General features: G+C 40.8%; 1 protein-coding gene across 3 annotated transcripts in view; it reads right to left on the bottom strand.

Annotated features, from left to right (window-relative positions):
- The window catches only part of il1rapl2 (interleukin 1 receptor accessory protein-like 2), a 468801-nt gene extending 465403 nt beyond the window's left edge, over positions 1–3398 (bottom strand). For 2 of the 3 annotated variants that reach the window (XM_037076491.1, XM_037076496.1), the window contains exon 1: positions 3268–3398. The gene's annotated coding sequence lies outside the window, so the exon portion shown is untranslated. Of the gene's footprint in view, positions 1–1400; positions 1457–3267 lie in introns of all 3 variants that reach the window. The other variant, XM_037076494.1, reaches the window with a different exon arrangement.
- Positions 3399–11844: the final 8446 nt, after the last annotated feature.

Genomic DNA, 11844 nt, shown 5'->3' with positions numbered 1-11844 from the left:
AATTATTTTGACCATATATTTAGGCTTGTTTATATGACAACATCAAACCAGATTAATTGTGTCGCCAAGGCTGAAAACAGAAGACTCTGCTGCATAATCATAGAACTACATACGCTAACCGAAATAGAGAGGAAAGAAGACAAAAGAGAGGATGCACTGAGAGAGAGGAGGGAAAAGCAAGACAGAGGAAGTGAAGAAAACACTGGATATATTGGAGGCACAGAAGATCTCTTTCTGTGACTAATTCTCTCCTGATCTCTCATTCTCCCCCTCATTTAGAAAAGACCTGTTCGCTCCCTCTCTCTCCGACACACACCCACACCACTACCACAACATGCACACTCTCTCTCTCTCTCTCTCTCTCTCTCTCACACACACACACACACACACACACTCGCAACACAGCGCATACACCCACACACATCATTCCTCCCTTTCTCTTGTACATTCACATGATCTGTCAGACACACACACACGAATACTCACACAGGCAAAAAAAAAAGAAAAAAAAAAAGGCGGAATTGCCCGGAGTGTTTGCAGCCCACACTGTTTCCTATGTGTGGATAAACCTACACACACACACACACACACACACACACACACACACTCTGATCTGAGACAGAGGAAAAATTATATTTTGTCTTTTGATCCAAAGCCGTTTGATTTTTTCCGCCTCGCTTGCACAGCCACTTAGCAGCTGTACGCTTGTGTAACCAGTCTGTGCCGTTTTGTACTTGCAGCATTGGATTTTCTTTTAGCCCGATTCTTGTTTTCAGAAGCCTTTTTTGTTGTGTATGTGTTTTAATGTCATGGATTCAGAATACTCCGATCAGTAGGACTCAGACCCCTACTTGAGAAGACCATGACCCACAGACGCACCACATGGTTTTTTGCCGTCAGTATGATATTTCATTAAACAACTGTCCATGCTGCACAAAGAGAGATTATACTGGGGAGAGTGAAGTCTGTGATCACTTGCAGTGAGTAACTTGGCTCGGGGCCATACTCTGGGTAAGGTCTTACTCGTTTCTAAGCTGTTTACATGAACCTTTGATATCCTGTGACTGAGCAGCCCCGCTGCCAGAAATAAACCTGTTAAAGGAATAGTCCCTCCATGACTGAGCAGTAGTGGGTTACTTGACTGACTAAACTGTGCAGCTTTCTTGGCACTTTAACAAATGATTTGTGATTAAAGTATCCATAACACTATGTAAATTAGTATTTATTCAGACAATGTAAATGTTTTTGCTGCTGCTTTCAAGCCTTTAAAGCATGGTCTAAGGTAGATTTGCATAACTTTAAATATTCATGGCTATTAAAGCAACACTCAAAGCTATAGTTTGGAAGAAAAACAAACATATGTGATTTTTTGAATCTTTCACAGTCAAAACTGTATTTACCTCATTCCAACTGTCAGGGTTTGGTTTGTGCAGATTTAGTTGACAACTGCATCTCCCTGGCAACATAAGGAGACAGTCATCTAATATTACGTTCACACCACAAGTTATGAAACAGCCAAACACTCAACTTTGTTTTGTAGCGCCTCAGCGAGAGACAGGCATCGGGCGTGTGTTTGGGCTTTGTATCACTGGCTGCTCTGTCACCGGCAGTCTGAACACCCCATAACTGTAGGATTGAATCACTAATGTCTGATTGGCGCACCAAAGCATTTGACATCACCTCTTTCCATACACGCAACTTCTTAAAACCAGTCAGATGAGCTTAAACAAAAGCACAAATACAAAACTACTCTCAGTGAAAATAACCAACTGTATCGTTTGGAGTTAAAACACTATGTCACCAAAAGTTTTCACAAAAAGCAGACTTGAGGCAAATATTGCTGTCTAACATACATTTCTCATCTGTCAGTCTGTTTGCTGACTTTATAACTCTTCCTCACTCGTGCTGCTGTAACATTACTTCAGCATTTTAGCTCAGTATTACCTTCCTGCCACATCCAACTGCTGTTTAATAAAAGTTCTACAGTGGTGTTAGAAGTAACTTAACACAAGGCTGCTCTCTCTGTCAGAAAGTCTCATGTCTGCGGGACATTTAATCACGCACCAGGTAAGAAGTTAAATCACCGTGGGCCGCAAAAGAAATTACATTCTGCACAGTGCATGTCATAATTGAGGAAATTTGGGGCTGAAATGTCTTTAAGAACCTAAAATCGCGTTGAGACTGAGACAGCTGTTCTGAAATTTCAATTTGAACAACTGAAAGTGTTCACTGTGCTTGATTATCATATCTCAAGTAGGTTTCAAGTGCCTGCATGATCATTTTCACAGTGTGGGCCTCCTGACAGCCTTTGTCTTCCACTGGTTCTATAACAATGACTTGGAAGGTAGAAAATCAACTTTGAATTGTTATTATTTTTTCCCCTAAGGTGTAATTTATCTTTTTTTTTTTTTTTTTCCTTCAAAACACACACACACAGCATATACAGTATGCTGTACCTTTGAAACAATATACCATGGAATGAATTTGTGCCAACAGCGCCACAAATAGGAACTTACACATGCCATTTGATTTACTTTTTTCATGTTTGAATATTCCAGGTTTGATCAATTTCTGATTAAGTCCTCATGAACAAAGCAGGCTAAGCAACATGTATTTAACAGTTAATGGGGCAATTTGTAAGAATTAGCCACACATCAAATTCATAGGTAGCACCAGCAGTAACTGCCAACTGCTGCTAACTGTATCTGCCATTAGCTCAGTTAGCCGTGCAGCTAGCGGTCCGGGCTGGTACCTCAGGGACCAGGAGATTGTTAGATTGTCCACCACTTGCAGGAGCAGCTTTGGAGCAGTAGGGGCTAACTGGTTAGCATGCTAACCTAGGTAGATATCTTTGCAACATAGTACATAGATAATATATAATGTCAAAACTGGTATTTATTCACCACTTTGCAATTTTTTAAAATTCTTATCTATAGCCCCTTTAACACAGCAGTGTAGCCACATATAAAGAATAGATAAGCTCAAAGATACATTTTGATTAGCAAGTATGCACGATGCTCCTACAAAGAACATTTACGATTTTTTTTCATTCATCATTCCCACTCTTATTTCACTCACTGCCTCGACCTCCTCCTCTAAATGAAGCCATTTATGTAACAGTGGAATTGCAATGTGACAAGCAGATGCTTTACCAAATTTACATAACATGATCAAACATGCTCCGTGTGTTGGTGTGTGTGTTTGTATGTGTAAAAACTTGATCACTAGTACCGAAAAAGAGACAGGTGTGGTCAAAGCAGCTCTTACTTGATCAAAAAGCAGGTTTTCAGTCTGCGATGAAGAGGCAAACAGAGCAGGTGGTCATTAGAGTAGGAACAGATTAAGGTTTGGACCACTGAAGCTGGATAATCAGGCGGGGAGCTGAAAGCTGATTGTTGAGGAGGAGCAGCTGGGTGGGCTGGTGATTGGATCATGTGACCAGCTGAAGCGGGAAACTCAATAGTGACGGCTGCTGGGCAGGTGGGGAACGGCAGGAGAGGTTTGTATGAACACACAGCAGCTGTCTTGTGTGTCTGTGTGTGTGTGTGTGTGTGTGTGTGTGTGTGTGTGTGTCTGTTGGATTAACGTCTCAAAGCCTTTTTTCTTCCAGTGTCTGTTCTCTGTTGTCTGTTCTCTGTTCTCAGGCACAATGTGTCTGTAACATATTGACTGAACCAGCTGCCTGGTGGGGTTTTTCCTGGTATGTGCGCACTTCTTTGCATTTTTGTGTGCCTGATAATTGCACTGTCCCAATTCTGAGGCACCTTTTTGATCCCTAGAGTACTAATTGTAGATTAATAGTATTAACTTGGTACAACAGAACAAACAAAGCCTCGAGCAACACATTTTTACAGCCTGAACATTCAACAGAACTGTTAAGTGATGTACAGCGGCAAGAGACATCAAGAGAAAGCTTCTGTTACAAAGAACTAATAGATGGCTCTTTTTGCTCTTTTTTTTTTTTTGAGCAAGGAAGGTCAGATAATCTTAATGACATTTCACTGTAATCAAAAGATCCGTCTGTTAAATCTGTTAAAGTGTCCATGGGTTGTGTCAGAACAAACCTTGCTATCTACAGGACTCATGGTGTGTGTCCTCAGGGGCGTCGTTTAATGCAAGGGCACCAAACACTTTCCCAAATTGGACATGACCAAAACTGGCTGTAAGGGATGTGATGAAGGCCACTTGTGAGCTGTGTGCTTTGGGATTTCCAACCGGACCAACATGGCGGCTCTGATGGAAACTAACGCTCAGGTCCCAGACACCAGCAAGTCTCTAGGTCCACACCTTAATCAGTGAGAGCCAAGTTAGAGGCTTCATGGATCAAACTTGTTACGGACATTGACAGACTCTTAATTGACACCTTGAACTCTTTTACAAGTTTCCTGTGGTTCCCAAGGGGAACTGCGCTTGGTCTGCTTACTGTTTGGGTGGGAGATGCGTGTAGACTGGCTTTCACTTGAATGTTGGGACCCGAAGTTTCCCAGGAGATCACTGCATTGTAACGAGACAATCATTGTTATTCACATCACTTGTTAATGTTGCAACCAATCTGTGTTCATACCTTAAATACAGTATGAATTCATATATCTAATATATTCACATAATATTAATGGTACTGACAACCCTGCAAGTGCACCGATGCGTCACATAATTGGTAGCTGACCATCCGGGACAAACAGGAAACTCAGTGGGAAAAATCAGATCAGACCTCTCAGCGGAGAATCCAGTCTGAGTCAGCTCTCTGGAGTAAATAATTCAAGTGTCTCATGCCTGAAGTCAAGATTCTCCAGATTCATTGTACATTCTTAATTTAGTCTGTAACAAAGATTTGTTTTCGAACCAACTATTTTCAGTCGAAACACTTTTCCTTTAGTTTTCCTCTACATACAGTAATAACCAATTGTGACACAAGGGGAGAGAGGGGAGGGAGAGAGAAAGAACCAGATTTGTATGTAAAAGGGATCATTTAAAAAGACAATTATTGAGAAAAGTAATAATACATATGTAGATGGATGTTTATGATTACAGTTTATATAGAACATGTTCCTATGGAGGCCAGTTTAGTCCAAGATGTATGGCTGGATATGTGCCCCAAATGTAATATCATCTCATCTGGCAATGTAGCAGCTAAAGTTTTCAATAATTTTTTTTTTGTTCTTTTTAAAGCTACTTTGGTTGATAAATAACATACAAACATGCGAAAATATGAGATACATAATGTAGATACTTACCTGTTGACTGGTGAAACCTAATTTTGGCACAGGTAAGTCATGCAGACCCTGTGAAACACCACTGCAAATGCACTGAAAGGGACTCAAATCAGAGTGAGAATCTTAAGAGAGCAGAACTTCACATAAAATTCTATATGCTGCCACTTCCTAATGAATGTAGGCATGTTACAGACTTGGTCTCAGCCCAAACAAGCCTCGTGAGGAGGCAGGAGCCAGATATGTGCCGCTTCCCTGCACTGTGTGAGGTGCTGTATGCCAGACAGCTGCTGGATTTCTGCTCTCGTCTCCCAAGTCTTCTGTCAGTAAATGATCTGCCATCACTGTGCAGTACTGATGTGGAGCCAGCAAACAGGGCTGGTCCGAGGGGGGTGTTGGCCAGCCCACTGACGCCGTTTTCATGGTCCTAAGACTGTATAGAGCAGGGTCTTGTGGTAGTTCAGGGAGGTGTGGAAGGCTAAATATAACCCCATGTACCAGAACATCCTCCAGCCGTGTGTGTGTACCACGCCGCCTCCTGTATTAGCACTTACTGGTGTGTGTTCGTGTTCATTACATGTTCTGCATCTCACAATCTTCTAGGCTCTGTGTCAAGCCTACCAGGATTTCCTTCCAGAGGATCACATTAGCAGATAAGTCACCAAACTGCTCCATAATGTTGCAATAAATTGTAATAAACGCTTTTGGCATTTCCTTTTGAAGTTTTTTGTGTCCAGAAACGATCAGCTCAGAGTAAGACAAGTCCAGGAGTTGTGAGGTCAGAATTGGTCTGGCACCACATAGCATTCTCACTTCCAATGCATGAGCCTCTCCACCAAGCTTCAGTGAATGTTTAGAATAAGACAATCGTAACAATTTGACCAGTTCAAGAATTTCCCATACATATATGACTGAAAACCAGAGGGCATGCAGCAACCACAACCCCAATCTTACCTTGCTTTATCATCCAATTTTATTCAGAATGGGAACATAAATTACTTATTGAACATCATCTTGTGCTGAAGAAGACTCAAACGTAGTGATTGAGTCCATAAACTCATTAGGAAACTGTTTAATGATGTAATTAATCAAGTGAGAAGTAGGGCAGTTTTCTCATAAGCTTACATATCAGACTTCTTTTTGAAACTGGTGGAATCATGTCCTGCTGTCCATTAGAAACAGTGCAGGCTTACAGGTCACATAACATGTTTAAGTAGACAAATCATTTTAATTTCTATACTTATGATGTGAATTAATCATTTAAAAAATGTTGGTTCCAAATTGATTTTTCTGTTTATCTCTGTTTTAGAATTCTGACAGCTGGTTCCAGCTTCTAACAAGGTTGGTGAACCAACAGTATGACATGGTATCCCTGTTTTGTCAGCAAAAGCCTTGGTAGTTCACAGTTTGGGAGGGGGGGCCTAAAAATGAGTTCTAAAAGATGCACCCAGCAACATTAACGTTAGCTAGTGTGAAAAACATTAACATTAGCTAGCTGTTGTTAGCATCGTACATTTTTGCTAGCCACCATTAGCAACATCAGTCATTGCAACAACTGGCAACCACTTGAGGAGGCAGATCTGAAGAACAATCCAAAGGAACGGGGTGATGGAGTGCTATACTTGGTCACTGAATGTTATCGATAACAACTTTAAGGCACTTCTGCGTTAGCTACACTTTCCAGTTCAGTCAATAGTGTTGTCAGTCAAAAGGTAAAATTCAGGGATGAAATTTTGAGGAATCAGATGGAGATTTCTATTCCAGTTGCTGCTAGGTGTTTCAATTTTGCCCCATTAAAAGGTGGAATTACAACTGTTGTCACTGAAGATATTGTCCAGGAGAAATCATATTTCAAAATATGAAAACTTGAAAACTTAAACAGAATATTTTGCAAAGAGTGAGAGAGACAGTATAACTCCAGTGTAAGACCAGAGCTCAGCTGGAGTTCACCCAAAGTTCACTCACCTCCAACTGTGTCTGTAGTCCGTGTCGCCCACGTCTCACCACCCACCATCTCACCCAAATTTGGCTTCATCGTAAATTTCCTTCCCAACAATTCATGGAAATTGCAGCATAAATGAGGAGGGTAAATTGAGCTTGTGATGATTTGTTTCTGTTTTAGCACAGTCACGTGAAACGAAGAGATAATTGCTGTTTGAGTTTGAGCACCGATACGTGAGAGTAAGTACATGCATGTGGGCGTGAGAAAGAGACACAAGGTCTGTATGAGGGGGAGAGAGAGAGAGAGACGGACTTGTAGTAACAGTGAAAATGTGTGTGTGGACCTTTTTGGCCTTTTGGAGAAGGCTTTTTAAATCAAAGTCCTCCTCGTTCTACCGTCCATGTGTTAAGCTGAACGAGCCTTCTCCCTCCATCACTCTCACTTCATTCCTTCCCTAATTTGCCACTTCCCACTTGCCTCCGCCCCTCTCCTCCCCCCTCTACCCGCTCCATCACCCTCTTCCCTGAGTCCCTTTGCGCCCTCCCTCTCTCCCCAAATCTCCCTCCATCCATCCTTCCCTCCCTCTCATCTCTCTCTTTATCCCTCTCAAAGGGAAATATCATGGAGAATTTGGCAGGTACTCCAAAGATAGAGAGTGGGCTGAGAGAGAGAGAGAGAGAGAGAGAGAGAGAGAGAGAGAGAGCAGAGGAGAGGCAGAGCATTAGAGGGAAAAAGAGAGGTAAAGAGGAGAGAAAAGCCAGAACAAAAACGCCCTCACATTTAATTTTCGGATGGCGGTTTGTGTTTGCTCTGAATAATTTATTGTGTCCTCTCTTCTGCTGTGTGTTCTGCATCTGATAGACATGTTTATTTAATGCCGGCATCTATCAAATATGTAAACAACAACAACAACAAAAAAAGACACTGGTTGTTCAAAAACGGCCGCGACAAGATATAAATGATCACTGTTGAGGATATGTGAGCCCTCCCGTCGCATTTGTCTGCAGTCGGAAAAACAACTTAGAGTCACACTGAGGTCGGAGGTGAGCCGCACAGCAGCGGCGCCGGAGCATCTGGGGCTTGTTTGACTTGCTGTAGGGAGGCGAAGGCGGGGGGCCTCTTTCACACGGGGCACTGATCTCGACTCCTTTGATTAAGAGTCTTTAAGCATATTAGTCTGAGAATGGTCCTGTTGGGAGCTTATATCAAAGAGGCAGGAGCATCCTGTAAGTGTGGCTTTGAACCAGATCTGAGCCAGTTACAGCTCCAGTCAGCGATGTAGTTTGGTGCCCCCTGTTGAGTCACTCCGCTGTGGTGGTTAAAAAAAAAAAACCGGTGAGTGATACAAAGCCAGAACAGTTAGCATGGACGTAGGAACGAGGGGGGCTGAGGAGGCTACAGTAACCCACAAAACAATGTTAAAAATCATCGATTGACAAACAGAAGGGTGACGCAGGCTCGCAGCAGGGCGAGAGAAAGATAGAGATGATCATTTGGACAAGCAAGAAAGATTGAGCTGTTCCATTCTGATGTTTATTAATCAAGTGTATGAATCATACTGCAAATTGAAGTCACACAGTGGTTTTAATAAAATGCCACTAAAGACAGAGATGAAGAATAAATAAGATACTCACTGAAAACACGTCAAAATACAAAATAATTTCAAAATAAAACAAAATCCTTGTTATTATTTTTGTTTAATTTTTCAGTGTTACTTCTTTCAGTACCAAGTATTTGTTGCCAATACAACTCGATCAAATCCAAATGTTTCAATGCCAGTGTTTCCTTTTACAGTTCAGGTTTGGAGCTCAGTCATCCATAAAAATGGTTTCAAATCTGAAAAATCAATCTAAAATCAAACACGATGCACAAAGCTTCATCCAGTTCTGAGTTCTGAGAGAGAGAGAGATGTGTGTGTGTGTGTGTGTGTGTGTGTGTGTGTGTGTGTGTATATATATACCTATATACACACACACACATACACACTTCAAAACATCTGTAACCTTACCTTATGAATGTTGATTGCTCCATAAATAGACCTGCCAATTCAAGCAAACATTAACTGCCAAGAAACATTAAAGCAGACAAACTGGACGGTAATTCAAATCATGTAAGGAGTATAAATACCTGTGACAAATAACACACTGTGTGGTCTTTCATATGACATATTATCAAAATGCTTTATATATTGTCACGTGTAACCTGTGATGTCTTATGCATTCATCTATGTCATGAAAGAGGTAACAGTCTGTGTTAACATCTGCCTGCTAGTAATAGCACAGAGGATTTGTTTAGTTTTAACTGCTGTCTAGCATTAGCTTAGATTTCTGTGGCCACTTGCAGTATTGCAGAGAAAAATTCCCCTGCAGTCCAAAGAGTATGTTCCACTTAGAGCACCACTACTGACAAGATGTCTGTGAAACAGTTGACAGGATAACTGGAAGTGCCAACAAGGTTGATTATGACTCTATTATGAATTTGTGATCCATGAAGGTTTTGTATTTGCACATCTTTCCTTGAGCCAAGAAAAGCTACTTAAAAATCGGGGATGTCATCACAATGTAAAGCCTACGGGCTGAGCAGGAGAATCTTTACTTATTCAGAGGGCCACATACTGCTACCATGAGGTAAATCTGGAAACTCTGGCAGCTGCACCAGGCAATAGTTTGTCACTGGACTGAATGGTTGCCATCTTTGGGTTCGCACTCTAGTTTTATTAAAATCTACAGTTTTAAGATAGTTCTAACAATCCTCTCTTTTTACGAAATGTCTCCTCATTACTGTTGTAAGAACAACTTGAATTTCATTCACTTCAAACTTTATTTAATCACACTCTGGCTCTGCATGTAAATTGGACTAAAACCAGTTCTTTAGTCTATAAAACTGACTTGTCACCCATAAATATTCCATTTGTTTTGAAACTGTGAAACATTTCATACATTTGTAATTTATACCATGGTAAAATGCAACAGAATATTAATATGGAACAATTCAAAAACTTCCTCCTCCTCTACATGTCAAACTGGTACGTTCTCCCATTGCAATTCACAATGAAGACTTTTCTCTAAAGAAAGCAAACTGTGCACAGCTGAAAATACTTTGTAACTCACATTCACAGGCTGTGCTTGCATCAACACATCAGGATATTTGAGAGCTAGTATATGTCTTCATTTCACTGAACTGACAACACAAATTCAGCAGTCAGCTTTGCATCTGTGGCCATACTGCAGTAGAAGAATAGGACTGTAATATTGTATTCACAGAGTCATTTCACATCGAAAGAAGTAACAGCATAAAGCAGAGACATCAAACTCGCCCCCCTCTCATGCTCAGAATTCTGAATATCATTCAGAATGAAGAGCTTTAATGTGCCAAAGTGGTTTCCAACCTGGTGGTCAGACCCCCATGAGGGGTCACAAGATGGATTCAAAAAGGTCACAAAATGGTTGATGATTGATCTTTTCTTGTCAAATGCTGTAAAGTTTAACCTCTGTGGGTTTTTAAAAAGTTAGTCTGATGAAACAGTCAAAGTCATGGTCATTTATTCCACAAAGTCCTTTTCTTTCTTTCCTGGATACATTACCATCACTGCAACTCTACCTTGGGAGTGTAATTCTAGTAGTGTTTAACGTATTCTTACATTAATCTACTGGCCTCGAGTTGTTGGTGCCGCTGAAGCTACCGACGCGGAATCATGTGACATCACTTGAGGCGGTGGACCAGATTATATGAGCAGTTCTGCTGGAGCGACAAAAGTCTTTATACAACTGTTTCACATATGCAGTAGAGCTCCCTAACAAACAGAGTGTGATATGTCAAGTCAGGTCCGAGGTTTGATAAATGGTGCTACACACCATCTAAACAATACACAGAGTTCGTAGTTGAGTAGCAAAAAACAAAGACGGTTTCATCCTGCAACTATTAGATTGGTAAGAAACAAATAAATTGATGAAGCTGCAGGTGCATTTCTGAAAATTTCAACAGTTTTCATTGATTTTCTATTGTGCATTCTAATGATGTGGGTTGCATTTCTCATGCAGGGATTGTGGTCCAGGCGTTAGGAAAGTGACTTTCTTAATGCCTGGACCACAATCTCTTCAAGAGTGACATTCAACGGCTGAGTATTACATGCACACCTAGCTGCAGCGCCGGTACTGCCAGCCCTACAAAACCATACAACTGTACCCTTATGTCTACAACTACTGCAACTTTGTTTTATCCTGTGACTGGTATAAATACGGGAAAATAAATGAAAAACAATTTTTAAAAAAATAATTTATTTTCCTACAACTGTGTAAAATTGGTTTAGTATGACAAATCCTTATACTGACTTTTTCATAATTAAAAACAATGAAATTAATTACTTTTCAGAGGAAATCAGAACCATGATCGTAATCATAAGAATCTAGCAAAAATAACAATTTTATTTTTGCTGTAACTTCTGGGCTTAACAGGTTTAAACAGCTGAGTCATGAAGCTAAAATGTTAGCAGTTAACATTGCTGCAAACCAAAAATAAGTTCATATATTTGTACCGCTTTGACATGTCCTCCAAACATGTTATATCACATTTGACTGTCATGTGGAGGTGGCGTAGATGGTGGTTTAGTTTTTGGCAAAGTGGGCTGCCAAGCTGGTGACCACTGTTTGAGTATGCTGAAACTTTTCTTTACTTTATATTACAGCATTACTT

Source organism: Acanthopagrus latus, chromosome 18, assembly GCF_904848185.1.
Source record: "Acanthopagrus latus isolate v.2019 chromosome 18, fAcaLat1.1, whole genome shotgun sequence".
NCBI classification, from domain to species: domain Eukaryota; kingdom Metazoa; phylum Chordata; class Actinopteri; order Spariformes; family Sparidae; genus Acanthopagrus; species Acanthopagrus latus.
Note: the sequence above shows the minus strand (reverse complement) of the source record. Positions and strands in the feature narration are given on the sequence as shown.